This window comes from Strix aluco, chromosome Z (genome assembly GCF_031877795.1).
Source record: "Strix aluco isolate bStrAlu1 chromosome Z, bStrAlu1.hap1, whole genome shotgun sequence".
Classification (NCBI taxonomy): Eukaryota; Metazoa; Chordata; class Aves; order Strigiformes; family Strigidae; genus Strix; species Strix aluco.
This window is the reverse complement of record NC_133971.1, coordinates 6,935,422-6,957,196: the sequence shown is the minus strand read 5'-3', so window position 1 is coordinate 6,957,196 and position 21,775 is coordinate 6,935,422.

Genomic DNA, 21,775 nt, shown 5'->3' with positions numbered 1-21,775 from the left:
GGGGTTTTTTTCGAGGAAAACCACAGTAGTGTTAACTAAAAGAAAATAAGTTGAATGAAAATGACGAAGAAAAGGAAAGGAACAGCCAAAAGAGTAAATAAAATACTTGCAGGTGGCACTGAGATTTTTTTTAAAGAGGCCCTGTATAGCATGTATCTGCCTATCAAAAAATAAAACAACTTTGAAAGGAAGCTCTAAGGAAAAATACAATTCAATAATGGTGTAAATGAGGCTGTTTAGTAAGGGAGGCTATCAGGAATAAAAAGAAACTTTCTTTAAGCAGCAGAGGCTGTGCCCAAACAGGGAAACCCGAAAGGATTATAAACAAGGGAGGTTAACTACAAACTTCCATCAAAAAAAAAAAAAAGAACAAAAAGGTCTCAAGGAAGAACTTTTAAAGACAGAAAAATTAATAATAACCTCTTTTACAAACACATATATCTTCCAAATTGTCTGCAAGGCCAATGGAAGATGAAAGGATAATGGAAGCGCTTGGGGAAGATAAGAACCGGCACAAAGTTAAATTAATTGTTGGTATCAGTGCTCACAGAGGAAAAGCTTAGGGAGTTTCTCACAGTGGATGAATCACATCAGCTCCCTCCAGTTGTGCTTTTGTGATAGGCTTGAGTGGTTCTAAACCCATGCTGCTTCCAAAAGGGGCAGTCCTGTCCTCCCCTCACTGACACTGGCCATGCCATCTGACTCCCTCTCTGTACCAAGATTAACATCCTTGCAGCATTATGGGCAGGCAGATCAAGAAGACAATCCCATTAATTATCATGCATGGAGCTTAAGACAAAAGAAATCAAGTTTGGGGGTTTTTTTGTTGTTGTTGTTGTTTGTTTTTTTTTTTTTTTTCCTGTAGTCCATAGTTCAATGGTGCTATGGGATGCTATGGGGATCTGAAGATCAATAAGGTTCCAAAAGCAGCTGGTGAATTTGTGAAAAGGTCCATCCAGGGAGACTAAACTTTCCAATCAAGGAACAACGAGGTCAATAAACTTTAGTGTGCTGGGTAGATATAAGGGAGATGTGTTTGCTCTGATCTTATGCCCTTCCTGAAGTATTTCCTATTGGCCTCTGTCTGGGTAGCAGGTTAAATTGACTTCTGGCCTGAAGACATGGCATCATACCCTTTATGACACCAGAAGGAAATTAGCAGCAGCCAAAGGGCACCTCTCTTAAAACTTTATGGTTTTAGGCCAGTCTCAGGGGAGTTGGAGATGTAGCACTTTCTCTGGTATTATGTATTTGAATGTATCTCATATGCAAAGTAAGTATGGTGGTGATTACAGAGGTCAGTTGATTTTTCCAATATAAATTGTAAACAATAACATGTTTTGATATCATTTTCATGGAATAAAGGAGAAAGAAACAAGTTTTTCTTTTTTAATCTACTCTTCTGTTCCAGTGTAAAAAGAAATTAAAAAAACATGTACCTTTTACTCTGTACAAGAAGACAGGAGGGTATCAGTGCACTCTCCCAGGGACTACAATTAACAAGACCTGTCCTTTTTCCCTGCAAAATAAATCTTTTGATCCACACTGAGACTAAACAAAGATTTCTCTGTTTACTTTTGGAAGCACTAAACATCAAGACACTAACACTAGGGGATAATCTGTTAAAGAAACTTTCTTTGTGTTAAAGTCTAGCCTTTGTAGAAGACTTTGTCAACAAATCTTACTAAAATATTGCTATATTACCTTAGTTTCCTGGTGGCAAAAGTGCATTTGTAAATCTTCATTTGCTTAATTGTCTTTAAAATAAAAGAGAATAAAAGTAATAAAAAGCCTGCGTCTGGAAGGTTGGGGTTTTTTTGTGTTTTTTTTTTGGTTTTTTTTTTTTTTTTATCAGCAGTACCCCCACAGTTAAGGACATTGGATTTCTACATCTCTTTCGCTTGGTTACTTCATGTTGCAAAAGCTTCATTACAGAGTGCAAACACCCCAAGTTTAGGTAATTCTTTTAATGACTCACAGCTTCCACAACCAATGAAAATTTACTGTTAAGCTAAAAAATTAAGCTTACCACACACTTCCAGGCCTGAGGCTGCAGAAGGTACCAGATGCAACCACTGGGCTAAATGGTTGCATAGAAAGGAGAATACAGTTGATTTCAACTACTGGATCTCTGCAAGAGACTAAGACTTATTAGAGGGCAGAAGAATGAAAGCAGATGGGAGATTTAAACTGCATCAAGTGATACAAAGATGCGTGGATGAGCCTTTTAGTACATGGGATGATCATTGATGCACCAGCACCTAATGCTGACCACGATTGTAAGAACTAATTTGTAGGCCAAATTAGAGTTAAACTTATTCCCAGGCTGCAAAACAAAGTCTAGCCGTTTGTCCAGGGGCATCTGAAGGTTTTGGATAGTTATCCGAAGAAGAAAACATGGTTATGTCAGGCTTTACTGTGTTGTTTTTAGCATCTCTGCCTCTCATTTGGTCTTACATGTTTACTTTTCTTTCTTTCGAATGTAAACTGCATGACCTACGTCAGCATGCAAGGCTCAGTAAGAGCCTGTATCGACTACAGCTTTAATACTTGAACCGTTTTATGAATATTATCTGCCTGCACTGTAATCTACTGCCAAACAGACAAGATAGCGGTGTGTTGATGCTGTGTGCTCCTGCTTATTGTCAGCAGTCTTGACAAATATGTTTTATTTCCCTTTGAGCCTGCACCAACAAGCCAGAAGGTGCCGGCAGTGTCTGCACTCAGGTCTTTCATTCTTATCTGCATCAAGTCCTGGGGGCGAAGAATTTACTGCATGTAAATGTGTTGGCTTGTTTTGATTAAACATGCTGTGGAAAATCCAAATTCAACACCTACACAGCCACAGGCAAGTGGCAACAGTATTTCCACATTGAGTTGTATAATTTGTTGAAGAGCTTTATTAGCCGTACCTGTGCCTATTGTGGACTGGGTAAAAATAAAGCATACTGTTAGTGCGCTCACTAAAAAATGATCAAGGCTGGTTTTCCTTCACTCCCTATGTCTGTGTCAAAGACCCAGCAGTCTGCTAATGAGAGTACTAGGCTTCTTTTTTCCCTTTGCTAAATCAGTGTGCTGAGCTGAGGTTTTGAAATCCCATGAAACCGTGGTTAAAACTGTCATCCAGTGAATCTGGCACCAATGTCTTGCTCCAAGCATTTTGGTCTGAATTTTCATTCTGCTTTGGCTCTGAAAACTAATAACTATTTACCACAGCAAGTGCGTGATGCCTAAGGATACATTTTCAGACACCAAATCTTGATCAACAGCTCCAGCAAAGCACTCTTGAGCTTTTGTGAAGCACTGACTACCCAGAGATCTTGTCCTCCTCTTACGACGACAGTTTGGGTTTGCAATTTTGACGGTGTAGATCTCCTTCAGGATGCTCCCAGCTGAGGCTGTTAGTTCATAATTCAGTCTCAAATTTATGCCAAATGTGTGACAACCAAATGATGGTGATGTTTAATTTGTTGTTGTGGTTGTTCTAAGGGCTGTGGCTGGAGAAGCAACCCTGTACATATGCCTCTGTGATATTTCATAGACCAAACCTCATAGCCATCCAAAACCGTGGCGTTCCTGACATCTCCGGAGACTTATGTTCAAAATCATCCTTGAAAGTGAATTAAGCATTTTGGAGATGCATATGGTAACTGAGAGCCAGAAAAACAAACCCATGAAGGATGCAGAACACAGCAACATGGAGGGTAACTTCTCAGAACACCTATTTGGACAGACCATGGTTACTGTTGCTCTACCTATGTCAATCAACCAACTTTGCATCTCAGCATCCAGGTCTTCCACTTCAATTTTGTCCTGAACTGTGCTCTGGATTGATGTTAGAGGTAGCAGATAGTCCTGCAGTGCTAAGGTCAGCTTTTCCCATCTACGTGGGATAGCATTAAGGAAAATGAAGATTTAGGAGGACAAAGGACATGATAGATAATAAGTTCACTATGCCAGCTCTTCATTGATTTCCTTAAAGAGGCCACACTACTGGCAGAGGTATCTGGACAGAAGTGTGAGCACCATTTGGGCAGCTTGCTATAACCAGCTTCTTGGTGCTTCCCCACATCTCCTTCATCTCTGCTGAAATCCTGCATATAAGAGTCAACCCAGCCAAGGCTACTTCATTGACAGATTGAGACCGAGTTTCTCATGTAGACTGACTCTTGCTTTTTGTCAGGCCTTCTATTGGCAAAGTGATAAACTAAGGTTTGTTTCATTTTTGTTTCATTTTTTTCCTTTTTTTCCAGAGAGATTACCTAACGAGAGTTTGGAATTGACTCAGTAGAGTGTTTTGTTGCAGAAGAGTTAATATACTTTAAAGCCAGTATTAAGCCATTCATACTCATAGATTGTGAGAATGTGCCATGATCTCTAAAAACCCTAATGATGTTTAGGGACCTTGTAACCAGTGTTGAACAAAGAGGATGTCTCCCACTTGCACAGTGTGACTACATCTAGTAGTAGCAGAGGTTTCTTGTGAGATGCATTCTCCTTCCTTAAAGTTTGTTTGTAGAGCAACACAATGAGGTATATGCACTGAACCAACTTTATAATTTTTATAATACAAGTGCCCTTATCAGAAGTCTTGCACACATTCTGTATTTACCAGAAACATTTACTGGCATGAAATAACTGTGTATTTTGTATTCACAGAACTGGAAAGCAGTCTCTTCTCCAAGCTTTTTGTGTTCAGAGTGTTTTCCTGCAGCATGTATTTCTGTGTACCTGCCCTTGTAGTCAAACCCTGACTAAATGAGAGGACCATCTAAACCCCCATGCCTCTTCCCTGCTTAAGAAGGCAAGTGAGGGATGAGCAGCAGGAGGAAGAGTAAGACCCAAATACATTTCAGTATAGAGAAAACATTTAAACCCCCTACTGTAAATTTGGTAGAATTGAGACTAACTGCTCTGTGTCCCATCCCAGGTCAGTGTCCTAACTGCTACAGGCATTGCCCATGCTGAGGTTTCTCTCTTCCATCATGTTCCTTCCTTTAAAGCTCAGAGGTACTCCTTCTCATCCCCACCACCTTTTGGCATATCTTCCTGGTTGTCATTGCCTTTTTCTTGGCCCTGCGGCATGTTCAGTCCTGGACACTAACAGTTTCTCAGACTGACAGCCCAGAGAGGAAATTAGTTTCATTTACAGTTTTAACATTTGAGAATGCTAAGACTGATGTGAAATAATCATCAACTCCTGTGAAAATTATTTATCTCATTTAATTTTATTGTTCTTATGAACATTTCACTCATATCAGCAATAGAGGGACAGAATGCATTGGATCTATGGGTCACTTTCTAGCTAAGAGTTGTAGCAGTTCACTAAACCTATTTCAATATCAAGAGAGCTAAGCCTGTACTATGATGTTTGACACATTTCCACTTTTCCTTCACTTTCACACTGAATTTCATGGAAGAAGTCAAATGAGTAAGTTTTGCACTTGTGTTATTGTTAAATTATTTGTTAACTCAAACAGGAGGCACCAAGCACTCCTCTTGCTGTCTTTGGAGGAAGTTCAGACTATTGCATTTGTCACACTGCTCAGATGAACTTACTGCCACACACAAACACAACAGAGCAGATGCTGAATAGCATTCACAGTTCCTGAAGAAGCTTGTTACGTACTGGAATCAGCATGAACCTGAAAGTGGATATGGAGGTTTATTTATTCTTCTTTCTTTTCTTGGATGGTAGGGCGGGAGACATTTCTTTCTTTTTCTCTTCTTTTTGAGCAGTAAACAAAACAAGATATTCATGTTCACCTTAGTAAATGGACGGATGTTTCCCTTGTTGTAAAAATAAGCAGCAGTCAATGGCTGACTGTGTGGCCGTAATAAGATACAACTATATATCACATCTGTTTTCAGACAAAAGAGGAGAGAATAAAGGCCTGACTCTAAGTCAGAAGGAGCTCTGTGGAAGTCAGCAGAACCAGCCCTGGTAGGTTATTTGTGCTGCTCTCGCCCATTCATGTTTGACTGAATGGTTCAAATCAAAGAAAACTGTATCACCCATTTCTAAAGTTCTCAGAACATCCTTCTACTTCCTGCCATCAACATCTTATGCTTACATGGTGCTCCCCTTACCAGAAGACCACCACCTTCATATGACTTTGACATATCAAAATCTAAACAATAATTACATTATCATGTGCTGTGCCTGATTTTTGTCATGCCAACCATTTTGCCATTGTTTCCTTGCATCTTCCCTGTTGGCAACTCTTTTGGGGAGAGATTGTGTGCTTTGTGGGCACAAAACACACAGGGAACTGAGCTTGTGTTACCTAATGCTGCAGTAATGATAGCAGGAATGATGAAAATTCTCTGTTTCAGGTCTCAAGTTAGATCAGAATCCAAGGACTGTATTGCCAAGACTTGTGGGGAAACACATAGGCACAGAGGAGAGATGAAGTATTTTCTCCTATGAATTTTCTTCACAGAAGGAGTTTCATTATGTGCACATGCTAGGGTCATCATTTGATGGTTTTGGTGGGATTGATCTCAGTGTCCTTCAGTTGTCCAAAAGATATGTATCTAATGTGAATTAAACTTCTTGGGTTTTCTCTGTTGTTGTTGGAGAACATCATGTTCTTTCAGAGAGTGCTTCAACTTGCATATCTTAAAATAGAATATATTACCCATCTGTCCCTCTGGTGACTACTGACTATTGAGTTGAGATAAATAGTTTAGACTAGAAGCTGAGCTTGTAAATAGCAAAAATTGGGCTAAACAAATTCCAGCCCAAACCCCTGGTAGTTGGATTGCTGGGATCTTTATCAGACTGGAGGATTCTGTAGTCAGGGACACAGAAATTAAATCTGAAATGAGAAATTTTGGTGAGTATGGGGGAAAAATGCTTGCCTTGAGTTTGTAATTCTCTAACCAGGTTCAGGAAAAGCTGGAGTTAAGACCTTTCAAGCAACATTTATAACCTGCAATAAAAAATTTATAAGATTAAGAATTTTTTTTTCTATTGTAAGGGTTGATATTCCTAAAGAAACCAGAAAGGTAACAAGTCAAGCAATGTTTTTGATAAGATGGCAAAAATAATATACTCTTTTATGTCCAGGGCATTGTTGCTCCACATTTTTCTGGTAAACAGGTACCTGAGAATTACACTTCACCATCTGATATATACTGAAACATTGCCTTAATGCATGCTGGATCGCTAGCTTCATTCCCAGTAATTTAACCTTCCTTCCTGTGCCATGTCTAGGTAGAGATGCAAATACCTGTATCCTACCTCCTGATTTCCATACATAGGCACAAGACATACAGGTTTCAGAATACCTTGGGGAGTATCTCTGTGGATAGTTGAGGTGTTTGATCTACAGCACACCACACCAGCTGGGAGTGTGCTGCAACGCTTCCAGACCAGACTTGCTCTCTGGTCGGACAGCTAGAAATGCAGGTGAAGCGGATGCATGGCTGTCTGCACCTGGCTGTCTAGACACCGTATTCCTATGAGCTATCATCTGTGTTGATAGTATCCATTGCCCTTCAAGCAGTCCCTTTGAAGACCATAGCTTCCTTATATTTTTGCTGTATTTGTTTATAACTTGGCGTGAAGGGATAAAAGGATAAATTAAATTTTGTTTCAGGACACAATCTAGCTGCTGAAAATGCAGTGAAATGGAAAGGCTTTGCTGAGAGTTTAGCTTTCTTTCTCTCTGGGTTGCAAAACCTGCATGGTTATGGGATCAAAGTTATGGAGCTAAAATAACTGGTTGTATCTCACAGTTACATCCACTTGCCTGCATGGAGTTCATCTAACCCAGATCATAAATTCTTTGGGAAGATAAGCCAGGGCTGGTTCTGGTCCAGTGATACTGGGTTTAATCTGGTGACTTTGGTACCAGGATCTCAGCAGCATCACACTTCCCTGGCTGCAGGAAGAGTATCCATGACTAATGTCACTGTCAGCATCTGCAGAATGTGGCCCTGCAAGTTCTGCCTTTTCGTTTAGTAGGCACACCCTCTGTTTTTAAAATAATGTACCTTTTGGGGGCTTTGTTCATCCATTGATTATATTTCTTATTTTATGAAAAGCTCTGTCATTCATTTCTGAGGCCTCTTCAGGTTCTTTGGTCCACTCACAAAACAACCTAAACTCTGCTTTGAATTCTGGGATACATATGTCCATCACCCATGCTGTCCTTATAACACTTTTTCTGCTGCAGATAATACTCTTTTCCTTAAGAAATAATATTATATGATATATCATCAACTCAGATGCTTAACTGCATTTTTTGATCTAATTTGTTATTAATGCCTTTAAGATCTCGACTTCATCCAAGGTCACAGCTATGGAGTTTTCCAGTAGCTGTTCCTTATTCCTTTCTTACAGTGTGTGACAACTTTCTATATTTCATAATTTTCCATATTCCCAAGATACCCCGTATTTGGAAAACACTATCAGCATATTTTATTTACTAGAGAAACAGATTATTAAGGAGACTAAGCAGATAGTTAATTGCTTGAGGAAAAGTTTTGACTAAAGAAACTGAGTATTTTCTAATCAAGAAGCTTTAAATTTGTTGGAGAGAGACAACCTGCTTTTTGCATACATGGTGATCATGTCTAGAAAGCTAAATATTCTTGGTGGATGTGATCAGCAAAATATGCACAGTAGTAGGTAACAGTACCTTCAGATACCTGATTTTCCATCTGAATACTTCACTTAAAGAGGTTTATTGAGACTGCAGTGAGAAAAAAAAGCAATTTCTTTTTGTGCTCTAAATTACAATTTGCACAAATGTGGAAGAGTCACAGCCTTCCAGTTACCTCTTGTAAGTGTGAAATTCTAGTGCCAGAGACAGCTTGGTGATGCAGAAAATATCTCAACTCCTCAAGAAAAGAGGGAAAAGAAGTGCCATTTGTAAAAGAGATTTTGTTACTGAGTTAAGCAGAAAGGGCAAATGCTCTTCATCTTATCAATCTGACACCTTAGTCTAATCGTTTAAATATAAATAATACTGAGATTTTGCATATGTAAGTCAATATAATGACAGTAGATGTAATGCTTTATTTGTAAGACATGAAATGCAGCCTTCCTTCCTAAGACCCAGCTATGTAAAGTGTTCTTTTGTATTCCTCCAGGTACTTGGGGCTTTTCTGAAGACGAGAAGTTGTAAGTAACTGACAGCAAAAACCCAAAGATTCTTTTTTTCTTTTTCAGGTAATATTAAGGTCTTGAGCAATACATTTTCAGGACTTCAGACTGCTGAGTATCTGACCTTAGGATTACAGCTATAGATTAGTCTATACGGAATTTATTGTGATGTGATACTATCACCTTTTTTTCCCATGTATTCTCTGAGAAGACAGACTTCCATTTCTGGTATCTGCTGTCTTGTCACCCTTGTGACCATGTCTGAAAATACATTTCTGGCAGTGTCTGTAGGTACCTGAGCCAGTTGTTTTTCTTGATAGACAGAGTAATGGGAAATCATCCATTTTTTATCAACATCTTTCTGTATGTCTTGCAACATTTATAGGTTTTAGTTATGGACAACATTTTGTTTCTGATCGGTTCTAACTTACTTAGGCTTGTGACATTTACAATATATTGGACATTTGCAAGAGCTCGTATTTTGGGCAATCATTAAATGAGTAACATGTTTTGAAGTTGTATGGATTGTCCCTTTCCTTTCCTGATCTCAGGAAAGACCAATTACCTTGAACTGTCATTTTGAGATAAGCATGATTATGTGCAAAAAGCCCTGGATAATGATGATGAGTGACTGCATGGATGTGGGTCCTGGAGAGTGGTGTGCACAGAGAGTAGGGAAGAGGAAAGACTTTAACCAGTGAAAACATTAAAAAGACTCAGGAGTAATACAAAACAGAGTATTAATGAGTTATATGACCTTCATGATTATAGGGACCTTGTGCAGCATGTTGCTTTCTTACACTCTTTGTCTTCTGCCTTTCTGAATAGAAGTTCTTCATGAAAGGGACTGTGTCAGGGCTTGGGCAGTACCTTGGCTGTTTAGGAAGCCACTGTAGTCCAAATTTCCCTGAAGATAAAGACAGAAACTGGGCCAGAATGAAGGAAATTACATTTCATGCTCTAGCTCTAAATCATGTCAGATATGATAGCTGAGTATTCCCCAGTCTGAGCCTGGTATAATGAATACAACCCTGAAAAAAAGAAAGTTGATATTTAATCATATTTTTCTTTGAAATGTTAAGCTACTAAAAGGTATCGTTTTCTTTGTTTTGTGTTGTTTAAGGGATAACTACTACCACATCATGTTGAAGGTATTAAATCTTTCCTGTTCTTCCTGCTACCTCTGTGACCACATCCAAATGCCCAGGAAAATTTATCAAGCTGGAGGCATTTTGCTGTCAGTTTCACATCCTAAAATGAGCTGAGAGCAGGCTTAATCCAGCTGTTTTCTGGGTACTTAACTATGTAGTCTGATGGTGGTAGAACAGTTGCAGATGCGCAGTGTAATTATGTCTGTATGATCCTAATTATTTTACCAGCTGCTATTACTTTAGATTTTTTTCAAGAATGAGTAGTTTGTGAGCAAGCTGCAGAATGAGCTATTTTGCCTTTGTGAGATGGTGAATTTATAACTGGACTGGGGACTGCTTTGGATTCTTATCAATTCTTTCAAGATTTATAGCATATTATTTCCTCTGCAAATGGATTTCTAACATACAATTTGTTTATGTTGTAATCCCACCAGTTTTTGTGGAAGAAAACTTTAAAATGAAAAACTGTCCTTGAAGTAGAAATTGAAAGAAGTCAGTTCAGCAGTTTAAGGGGCTGGAACTGATGAAAGTTTCTATAACTTATTTTTGAGGAATGCCATATTCATATCTGTGTCAGTTGGGTCACCTAATAAAACTCACATGCGAGAAAGGACATTATCTCTATGGCACCCACAGCAGACCTATTCCAGATCTGGGCAGGGATGTTCCAAAAGAGAGTCTACATGGGGCAAAGCAGCCACAGCTGCTCCTGGAAGATGCCTTAACAAGTGGAAAATGTTGGTTAATAAGTGTAAGATCAAGGTTTTGGTTAACACACTGGCTGATATGCCACACGAGCATAGGGGTATCTGGTTACTAACTCTACGTGCCATGACTACTCGTCTAGTCATCATTTATTATCACCATCTGCATCACCGTGATGGACCTTCATGAAGAATGGGGAGAAGAAGCACGTGGCTTTTTATGTCAGGGAATTAGTACGGGGATAAATATTTATGAGGTATAATTCAGTGTAGTCTTATGAGTTCAATTAAGGCATTGATTTATATCATGTCTTATTTCAGAGAAGCCCAAAACCTGGTGTTTAAATCCACCCGTATTCAGGGGAGTAGCTACATCCACATCCAGAAAACATAGATTTCCAAAACGTAAGTTCACCTGAGAACCTTGTAATCTTTATATGATTGTAACTGTGAAAAATGGATTATATGAATTCACCACAGACAAACGTCCAAAGATCATTTGTCAAAACCCTAATAAAATTGAAAAAAAAGACCTGAAACTGAAAGCAAATGCATAAGTGTTAACAGCACAGCAAGGACCACATTCTTTCTTTTTTTCCCTTTCCTCTGGTACATGAATCTTCCTTTTTTAGTCTCCATGGTTGTAGAAAAATGGTAAAAAATGTGACCAAAATACATCTGAAATAGGACATGTACAAGCTGAGAAGGTAAATAAAACAAAGATAAATTTTATCTTAAGTTCAATGTCATGTTGTATAATTCCTGTGTATTTATTTTGAATGCAAAGGAACGACAATATTTCTCTTTGCATCTTTCTCACCCCAGAGGCACTGATCCCGAGACATATCTCAGCTTCCAGCTAAAGTATTTTCTGGGAAGATGCCATTTTGTGACAATCAATCAATCAATCAATCAATCAATCACCCAATGCTTTTGCATAAGTCTTCTTTATATGACTAATATTTGTAAGTCAAAGTTTCAGCTTTCTGTCAGAAAACCAGTATAACTTGAAAAATTGCACCTGAACAGTTTGGAAGAATATAGAGAAATGTCAGGAGACCATCAAAAGGAAGTGCCAGAAGTTGGAGTTTGAAGTATGAATTGTAACAAAGGAGGACCACAGACTTCAAGGAACTGGCAAAGGGAATGGTCTGTTAACACTACTTCAGGTGGGAAATTAGTGTGAATAACAAAATATCCCAACTAGAAGAAACTACAATCACAACAACAAGAAATAAAAATTTTGTGCTATAAAAGATTTTAGAGAGAAGGAGAAAGAAACCAATAAGGTCAGTTAATAACTATTCTTCCATTAATATTTCCCATCATTTACCTCCAAAATATTATGAGAAAATGCTCTACAAAGGGGACCAGTGATGTGCTTTGGATCTGCTTGCAATTCACAGGCAGCTTTCCCTTCAGGTTTCTGAAAAAAACAAACCAATAAAGTATCATAAAGAATTTTAAAGTGGGGAGCTTTCACAAGTGCTTTATTTGGATACCAATGATGGGTTAAACCAACTTGGTACTAGAAAGCTGATATTTTCCTTCAAAAGGTCAGTTATGGCACCAATAGCTTTAGCAAAAAAATTTTGTTAAAACCATGAGTCCAACAAGATAAAGATACTGCATGTGCTGCCTTTGTGCTGTGTGCCCTGATTTGTTGGGCAGTGAATCTGGAAATCTGGAGGTATATAGGACCTACAATTAAGAAAGAGCTGTATTCAAGATGGTGCTTCATAACTTTTAGTTTCTGACATACATCATGTTGAAACAGTTTTTCAGAACATTGTTCATTCCTGTTCCCAAAAAATGCTGTTCACTAAGACAAAAATTCAAATCCCAAAGTTCAGGAAATAAAGCCCGAATTGTTTCTGTCTGCTTTAGCAGCCGCTGTTCCTCTTTTTCATTTCCCCTCCCATCTCTCCTGCTTCTATTGCTCCTGTTGTTTCAGCTGCTGCTCCGTTTCCCTTTCATCTTGTCAGTCCCTGCCAGCAGCGAGGGTCCGAGTTCCCGTTCCCCTGGGGCTGGAGGCAGCTTTCCCGCACTTTGCCTGCACTGCTGAGATGAAAAGACCACTGCATTGTTTATCTCCTGTGATACCACTTTCTTCTGGATACTTCACTCATATGCACAGTGCCCCCTTCTCTCCTGAGAGCATACAGCACTTCCCAGCTCCGGGGAGAGGTTGAAAGCCAGCTTCAGCAGGATATTTACCTGTTGGACTTCTGTCATGCTGAGGACTCAGCTGTCTCGGAGGCTTTCATCTTTCTTCCTAGAGCTGGAACCAGGTGTGTTCAGAGGAAGAAGAGCAGGACTCAGGTTGATTATTTGTAAGGATGCTATTGCAGAGCAAGTCATCTCTGAGAGTCTCTGCAAGCGGATGCCATTTGCACTCTGAGATCCCAGCTCAAAAGCTTGTCTCTTTAGGCAGAGGCTCATTCCTTGCGGAGTCACCAAATGAGTAAGCAAACTGTTTGAGTTTGTGGTTTATATATGTTCTTCTACACATAAGCTCCACAAATTTTCCATCCATCTTTCTATCCCACAGCAGCAACTACTACTGCGCTTTGTTGCGGGTCAGAGGACCCCACAGAACAGCAGAAGGTGGAGCGTGTTTTCTCTGCTTTAGAGAACCAGGGAGAAGGACCAGGTGTGAAGTCTCCAGAACAGTATCAAAGAATGACAGTTATGCAGATGATTTTCACATATGAAGTAAAAAAGAAAACATATGTTTGTACATGTGTATTATTGCTCACTAATTACAACTGTTGATAAGTATTATCTCTGGTTATCCTCTATTTTATTATTATCAATCTGATAAAACTGACAGAATTATCTATGGTGTTAGGACAAATCATTCCTTTGTTTCACTCTTTTCTGCCTCTTTCTTTTTCCTCTTTTAACCACCAATATAGCTATTAACACATTTTTATTATATAATCAAACAGGTAAACATAGAAATACCAGCTGATGAACTCAGGGTTTTTTATTAAAACTGGGGACTATGGGTTCAGACACAAGAAAATTTTCAGTGGTAAACAAAGATGCACAGAGCCTGTACTTATTATCACAGAGTGTCTCTATGGTTAGGAAAGGTGGACACTTATTTCATACCAGAGAAACTGTTTAGAAACTATGGTAAAAAAATGACACAAATAAATGACAAGGCATGGAGTAATTTTTTCTAAAAGAAGGGCTCAGCCAAACATGAGCAAATCCAAGTCTTGCTCATTGGTATACTCATTAAATGGGTGAAAATATAATAATGTACTAAAAAATATTGACAATGTAGTGAATGCAGTAGTGGAAAATGTGACACTGAAAAATAAAGTCAAAATCAAAGCCATAAATTGCTTTTTTTGCTCAAACTAGCAAATACACACAGAACTGTGGGCCTTGCTTAGTGTTATTTTAACATAAATGGAAAAAGAACATTTTTGCTAGGCTTTTGGCAAAGGTATGAGAGATGCCTGTGTGGGAAACCAAATAAAGAAATTGACCAAATTGAAAGTAAGGAGAAATAAATATTAGCAAAAAAATAAAATGAAAGGCCAAGTGAAAGCTGGCTGTGAATGTGAAATAGCACCTTGAATGAAGTTCCAATTCTCATCTGTGATTTATTGTTACAGTCTCTGGGCACTTGTGGTTTATTTAAACAGGAAAAGTAGTTGCTATGTACAACTACCATTGCTACTCAGCAACCTGTGGAGCTACCGAGAGCTGCGACGAACTTCTTAAAGCAGATTTACCACTATGCAATTAGTGGCTTCTGGCTGTAGCAATATCTACTGTTGACAATTCTTACCTCTGATTCCTCTCCTGATATGCTTCATTGCTATAAATCAAATCGTGTTATTTGCTGAAGGACCTGGAAGAATGATTTGTGGTATGAGGGTGAAAGGTTTCTTTGCTGATCTCTCTCGGGGATCAGATGTGCAGAGCATGAATAGCAGAGTAACCTGACCTGCAATTTTAGAGGATATTGAGGAAGAACTTCTGCACTCTTAAAATCAACAGCTATTATTCAATCAAGATAATGAACCATGGGAATTAATTCGGTGGTTGTCAACTGGAAAGACTAAGACAGAAGAGCAGATATTTACAACCCATCCTACACAGAATTAGAGGATGATTGTTCTTGAGAATGTAACACTGAGTCTTGGGGTCTTAGCATTGTGTATATGCTTGTGAGGGCTTACCAACCTTATAACATTAAGGTATATTACATTAAAATAGATTATAGATGTTAAATAAGCATGTGGACATCTATGTAACCTAAAACTCTACAAGAGAAAGGAAAAGTCAACAAATTGAGGCCCTTTTAATCCAGGATTACAGCACCCAAGAGGAAGATGTGAAATTACCTCAAAGGTGTCCTCATTGCAGACCCTTGGATAACACCACCTTGAATGATTACTTTCTTTAGTGCCCCCATCTGGATATGACTTAGGGATGTGCACATTCTTTTTAAAATCCTTAAACCATAGATCATTCCTGGTGACTTCAACCAATTGTGAAGTCATTTATTGTGCTGTCCTCTGTGCTGTAGAGCATTGTCTTGAACAAAAGAGAAACTTCTCTCCTTGTCTAGAGCAGTTCCTTCTTTTTCTGTAGTGACCGACGATGTTTCATTTTCTCTTCAGTGAGGTGTAGGAAAGGGATAAGGTGTGGTTGCACTACTCCCACTGCAAGCTCTGAGGCATCTTTGCATTTCACTGCTCTTCTGAGAGGGTTGTGTCCTGTGCCAGGTGTAACCCAGATCATTATCGTTGTATTTCTGACACTGCTGCACTGCTGCAGAAAAACAAAGGGATGAGATGTGAAATGCTCAGCTGTGATGAAGATTCACTCCAACTTGTCTATGTAGGGGAAAAGGTGCCCTGTGGTGACTTCTTCTCCTCATGATGCTGTTTGCAATTTGTGTATAGGCTGCGACAGAGGATGCAATCAATAAGTAGGAGCACAAAAAATTTGCTGAGTACCAGTAGAAGAGTGTACCAGTAAGAGTGTAATTAAATGCAATGGATGCACCAAACATGTAATACTAAGAGAGGAGAAGCCTATAATCTGTTGAGTAATAGTTGTTTCAAATTAAAACCACTTGTTGATAATTGCCTATCATGCATGTGAGCAAGGCAGAGATTTACAGACAGTGGGAAGCTGCAGTTCAGAGACTTTCCATATGTTTAAGTGGCTTAGTGGTCAGTGCTATAGAGGTGTTTGCACCAGCCATAATCTCAACATCAGGAGCAGCAAATACCATAGTATGAGAGAAGCAGGGCGTAAACAGGTGTAGAACAGTACACAGCTTTCTGCATCAGTGCTAATTCTCCAGTGCCAGCTCATGTATCTATCTGACCTTGTCCCGTGTCACCAATATATCACAGACTGGAGGAATATGAACAGCTGGTGAAATGTCCCTGTTGCATGATAGTGAGATCCATGAAAGTGTGGTTTTGCTCTGTGCTATTATGATACCTTTATTACAAATAGCAATATATATAATTGAGACTTCATTAAATTATCATAGATTTGGTTTAATTACCAGGTATAAATGAAATTGTGAGACTTGAATAAAACCATACTTTTATTAAATATGTATGGCAAGCGCATGGAGTATGGCACTGGGAATGATTCAGGTGCCTAATCCTGTCTCTCCAGTACTGTTTTAGGATTAGCCTGAGTGTCAAAAGGCATTTGTTTGAGGCTGTCAAATATGTAAAGGGACCTATGGGAGACCGGCCCTCTTCAGAGCACAGCTGGAGGACAGCTGGGATATTTGTGGATGTACATATACTTTTGAATACTTCTAGGTGTTAGTTGCCTGTGTGTAGTCACCTGAATCTACCCACTGAATCACAGTGGCTGCAAACACGAGAATGAAACAAAGGTGTTGCTCCATGAAATGAAAGATTGCAGAAGCATGTGGGGATGAGTGTTCAAAACCTGTAGTCTTTGTTGGGACAGGTCTACTAAATGGTTAGTTACCTGATATTGTGCTACATGACTATCTCTGCTTAGTTTAGCCCAAACCAAGCTGCTCTGAGCATGATGTACCAAAAGGAAGAATACGCCAAAAAAGAGAGTGCAAGTTCCACAGCAGAGTGTTAAGAAGAGGAATTGAAAAAAAAAGGAAAAAAAAAAAACCAGGAAAGAGTATAGTTATATATGTGTGTGTATATATATATATATATTCCATATATATCTTTTCCATTTTATTCCATGATATGGGATTGTGAGAATATATTAATGCCCATTGGTTAATAAATATCAATGCTCCTGTTAAAAAATTTTGTAATGTGAAATAATGATCTATATAATAATTACAAGTCACAGTGGTAGGCGTGTGATGACATTAAAAACTCTGAAAAGCTGCTGGTTACTACTGAAAAGGCAAGAATCCAGTGCATATCCACAATAAAAAAGATACAACTTCATCCTCTGGATGTAGCACCACGTGGAGATTGTGATTTTGACCTTTTGCCTCTCCAGTGATGGGCTCAAAAGCAAATTCATGGTGTTTGATCTCCAGACCTTCCTGAGTCTTGGCCTTTCCCAAGATACTATGTCAAAGAGATAATTCAAAGAAAATTCTTCAGAATTTCGGGTGTTCCTTGCAAGTTATATTTTCTAGAACTTTGATTGTTCTTTTTCCTCTCCTCATTTCTCTTCAGCTGAGCTACTTCTTGAAGTTATGTGCAAAAAACTGGGCACAGAATTCCAGTTGACTAATACCAGCATAGCAGTAGGACTATTTCACTTGTTTTTCAGGATGCAAGATTTTTTTAGGTGTCCCAGGATAGTCTTAACTCTTTTTTGTAACAGCATGTTAAACTTGTGAGCCACTGTCCATTCCTAGACTCTTTTTTCTCCAACCACAAGCTCCATACCTGTATTTGTGCAGCTGATCATACCTGCCAAAGGAAAATATCGCTCTCGGCTGTATTTTTTTCTTTCAAAATATCAAGATCATTTTCAGTCTACTCCTTTTCACCAACAGGTATTTGAGGTTTATTGTGTGCAAATTTAATTTGCATACTTTGTTCCTTCATCCATTTTGTTAAGGAAAACACTTGCAACCAAATGAAAATAATTACAATCAAGTTAATAAAATATTGAAAAACACATGTAAAATCTTACTTGAGAGATTTTTTCAGTATAACAGGAGGAACCAATAAATATTCTACAGGATCAATGTCTCTGACAGTTTTCAAGAGGTTCATAGCATTTTCTTCCAAAATTTGTTTATATGAATATTGTATGAAGTGACATCGAATGCTACAATTAAGTCATGATATTTTCTAAGAGTAACAAGGTTCATGGAATCATGACCATAGCTAGTTTTGTCTTGGTTTCTTCTAGACAAATCTGTTGCCTCTTTGTTAATTTTTTTCTGACATCCAGGAGGTACAAGTAGTATGACTATTTATTCTGGTACCTCTCTTTTTCTCTCCCCCTCTTCCCTTTTGAAGAGTTACATTTGCCCTTTTCACCTCTTCTGGTGCTTCGCCCATGGACTACGGATTTTCTGAGAAATAAAGATTCAGAAGGTTGCTCATTCAATTCCCTCATGCCCCTAGGAGAAAGGCCATCAGACCCAGCCTGCTTAAAATAATTAAATTACATGTATGCCCTCTTACCTTAAGGTAATGTCTTGCCTTGTCATATGTGTTAATCAGTCTGTCATGATGCTGATTGGTCCCTATTTAGGTATTTAAACTGCACTCAGATGAGAGTGGTTTAACATTAACATGAATCTACTTTATATTGGAGTGCAAATACCATAGTATAAATAACTGTGTTCGGATGAGAAAAACTTAATTCCTTCATATGGCTTCATTCTTGAAAGAAGGTTGTAAAAACGGCTTAAAAGACAGTCACATCTTATGTGAATATTAAACACTACTTTGATCCACATAGTGCTAACTAAAGAGAGAACTCAAGAAAGGAAATTTTAACCTAAAGATTTAGGCTCCCATTGCCAGAACAGCTATTGGGAGGACAATCTTGACAGAGCATACAACAGCCATGATACAGTAAGACAAGCCAAGACACGTAGTGTCTCATTTTGCCATAATAAGGAATTTTTACCTGCAGATGAAGAAATTGGTGGTGGAAATTAACAGTAGTAGGTCCCTTGCCAATGCTGGCAGCAGGATGGGACAGCGGAAGCTGAAGGAGGTGTGGGACAGGACTCTGCTGAAATCTCTTTTACATGGGTTTTAGGAAATGGAGAGATTGAATTGTAGGAAGGGATGAATTTGCATGGCTCCAAAAACTCCTGCAGAAGGAATAAAGAAAGATCACTGTAAAGAGAGAACCATATCTCACCAACAGTAAATGACATAATTCCTACACTGAATGGCACCACTGTGTTTCTGAAGCTTGATCTCATCAAAGGATATCACCAGCTGCAACAAGCTTCTGCTTTCTATCTGCCAAATGTTTCAGCACATAGTGGTCTGAGATGGTATGAAAAGCTAACATCTGGAGTTTATTCAGCCACAGAAATTTTTCAAGATATGGTTCCATGTATTATTTCAGTACACCTCCAATATCTTCAGTGGCACTGATGACTTCACAGAACATGACATAATCCATAAAGTTATGTTTCACTGTCTTATTGTATGAAAACTCCCCTCAGACTAAATAGAAATGCTTCTTAAACAAAGCCGTCCTTTAATTTTTGGTCATATTTCTTCACCCAAGTGAATGTTTTTTTAATGTTTAAGAAGGTAACAGCAACTGACACAGCAATAGCTCCCAGAGATGGTACGGAAGGTCAGTTTTTTCTCATGGGTAGTCCACAGACACTCACGATATTTCAAAATTAAGGCCTGTTTTTATGGCAACAGGATATTTCTAGTGTTTGCCTTGTTCACCCAACAAAAAGTTTAGTGAACAAGTATTTTTAATATGCCAGTTTATAAACAAAAAATGTGATAACAAGTACACTGAAAGAGGGATGCTTCTGAGGAAAAAAAAAAGAAATTTTGTAAGACAACATTTGCCATTAAAGAGTTGCCTGCTTTTCACTCAGAGATATACCTGAGCAAGTTTTAATTAATTTGTTTATTGCTTAGGGAGTGACTATGCAAGCACAGATTAAGAGCCAAAGCATTTGCCCAGTGTCTCAGGTACATTTTGTGACCTGTACTAAGAACTGTGCTAATAGGTTAAGAACTAAGGTTACATTGTTATGCTGTTAGCTGTAATCAAGCTAAAAGTAAAGTAATACAAACTTTGATCTCTTCATTCTGGGCAGATAACAGTGCTTTTGATCCAGATTTGTCTGTGAAACTAGCCACTGTCAATGTCACAAGGAAGTTTAATTCAACAGAAGAAAGGAACTGATACTCCAAAATAAGTGGGATATGCGGACCATGTACAAGTTGAGCAGAATAAAATAATTTTTTTTTAAAAATAGGATAGTTACAAAAGAAGGAGTGACAAGAGAAGGGCATAATCATGAGAATGATTTGAGGTCCATAAAAAAAAATGTTACACAGAGAAATTTAAGGAATTCATGCATTTATCTCATCAAAGAGAAATTTAGAAGGCAGTTTGCCTGCAGCCTATAATTAGGGTCTTTAAGTTCTTTTGTAAGCATTCAAGTGCGTAACAATATCCCATAGTTAAAAGGGGAAGACAGAAAAAAATTAAATGAAAAGGATACTTATCTAGTCTTTTCGCAGAGAGAGCTTTTTGTGATGACTGATTTTTACCATTGAAGTAGCTTGCCATGGCTTTTGGAAGATTCTCTGTTATTTGGGATGTTAAGCTTAGAGTGGATGTTTTCCAAAAGATATTTGTTTAGTCTAACCACATGTCATGTACTCTGTGTCTAAATCACTGGGGTTAGTCTTCAGTCACAAAGGCTTTGTTTGTATGCCCTGTTGGTTGCATGAGAGAGAAAGAGTGCTGGTGAAGTGTTTCCTGCTGAACAGTTTTTCATTTAAAAGCTTAAAATATGTAGGATGGCACCGTGACCTTGAAAACTCAGAAAAATCATTGAGCATCCGCCACTATTTGTGGTAATGCATGAGCTAAATAGACGATAGGCAGAAATCTTGTATTTCAAGGGCTTCAGCTGACACATACACACCCAGGATTGCCAGGGGCTATTATCTGGACTACTTATCTTGTCACTTAATGTTCTTTTGATCATGTCATTGTATTGAAGCTGCAAATGTCTGTGACTTCCACAAGCATCAAGAGGCATTCAAAGACCATGAGCAGTCTGACACCAAAGATTTAGAGTTGTCAGAATCAGTCACTTGTTGGAGACAGCAATGGTGTAGGGCTATATAATTAATGTGAAGGCTTTCCAGAGGTGGTACTGTCTTAACTGCAGTATCACACATGACTGCAGTGGAAATTTTCTCTTGCACTTATTTGCATTGTCTGCATTAATGTGGCTGTCTGATCTTCATGTTATTTCTTTTCAGCACCAAGGGTCTGACCTAATGACTTGCCAAATATTCAAATTCTTTCCAACCTGGGAATTACAAGAAGGTACCATTGTTAGAACTTGCTAAAAGGTCTGTGACGTTCAAGATGATCAGTGTTTGTCAGGCCACAACAGGATGGGATATGGCTGACAGCATGAGAAGGATGAAGTAGTAGTCCAGAAATACTATTTGTAGTTACTTCTAGGTACCTCTTTTATTTTTTTTTTTTTTTTCCTCTCCTCTCTTTTTCCAGTCCTCATCAGGAGTAAACTAAAGGTTTGTTTTGTCAACAAATGGCTGTCTGTTTCTATTCTTCCTGTGCTGGCTGTTTGGGGTTTTTGAGGGGGCACT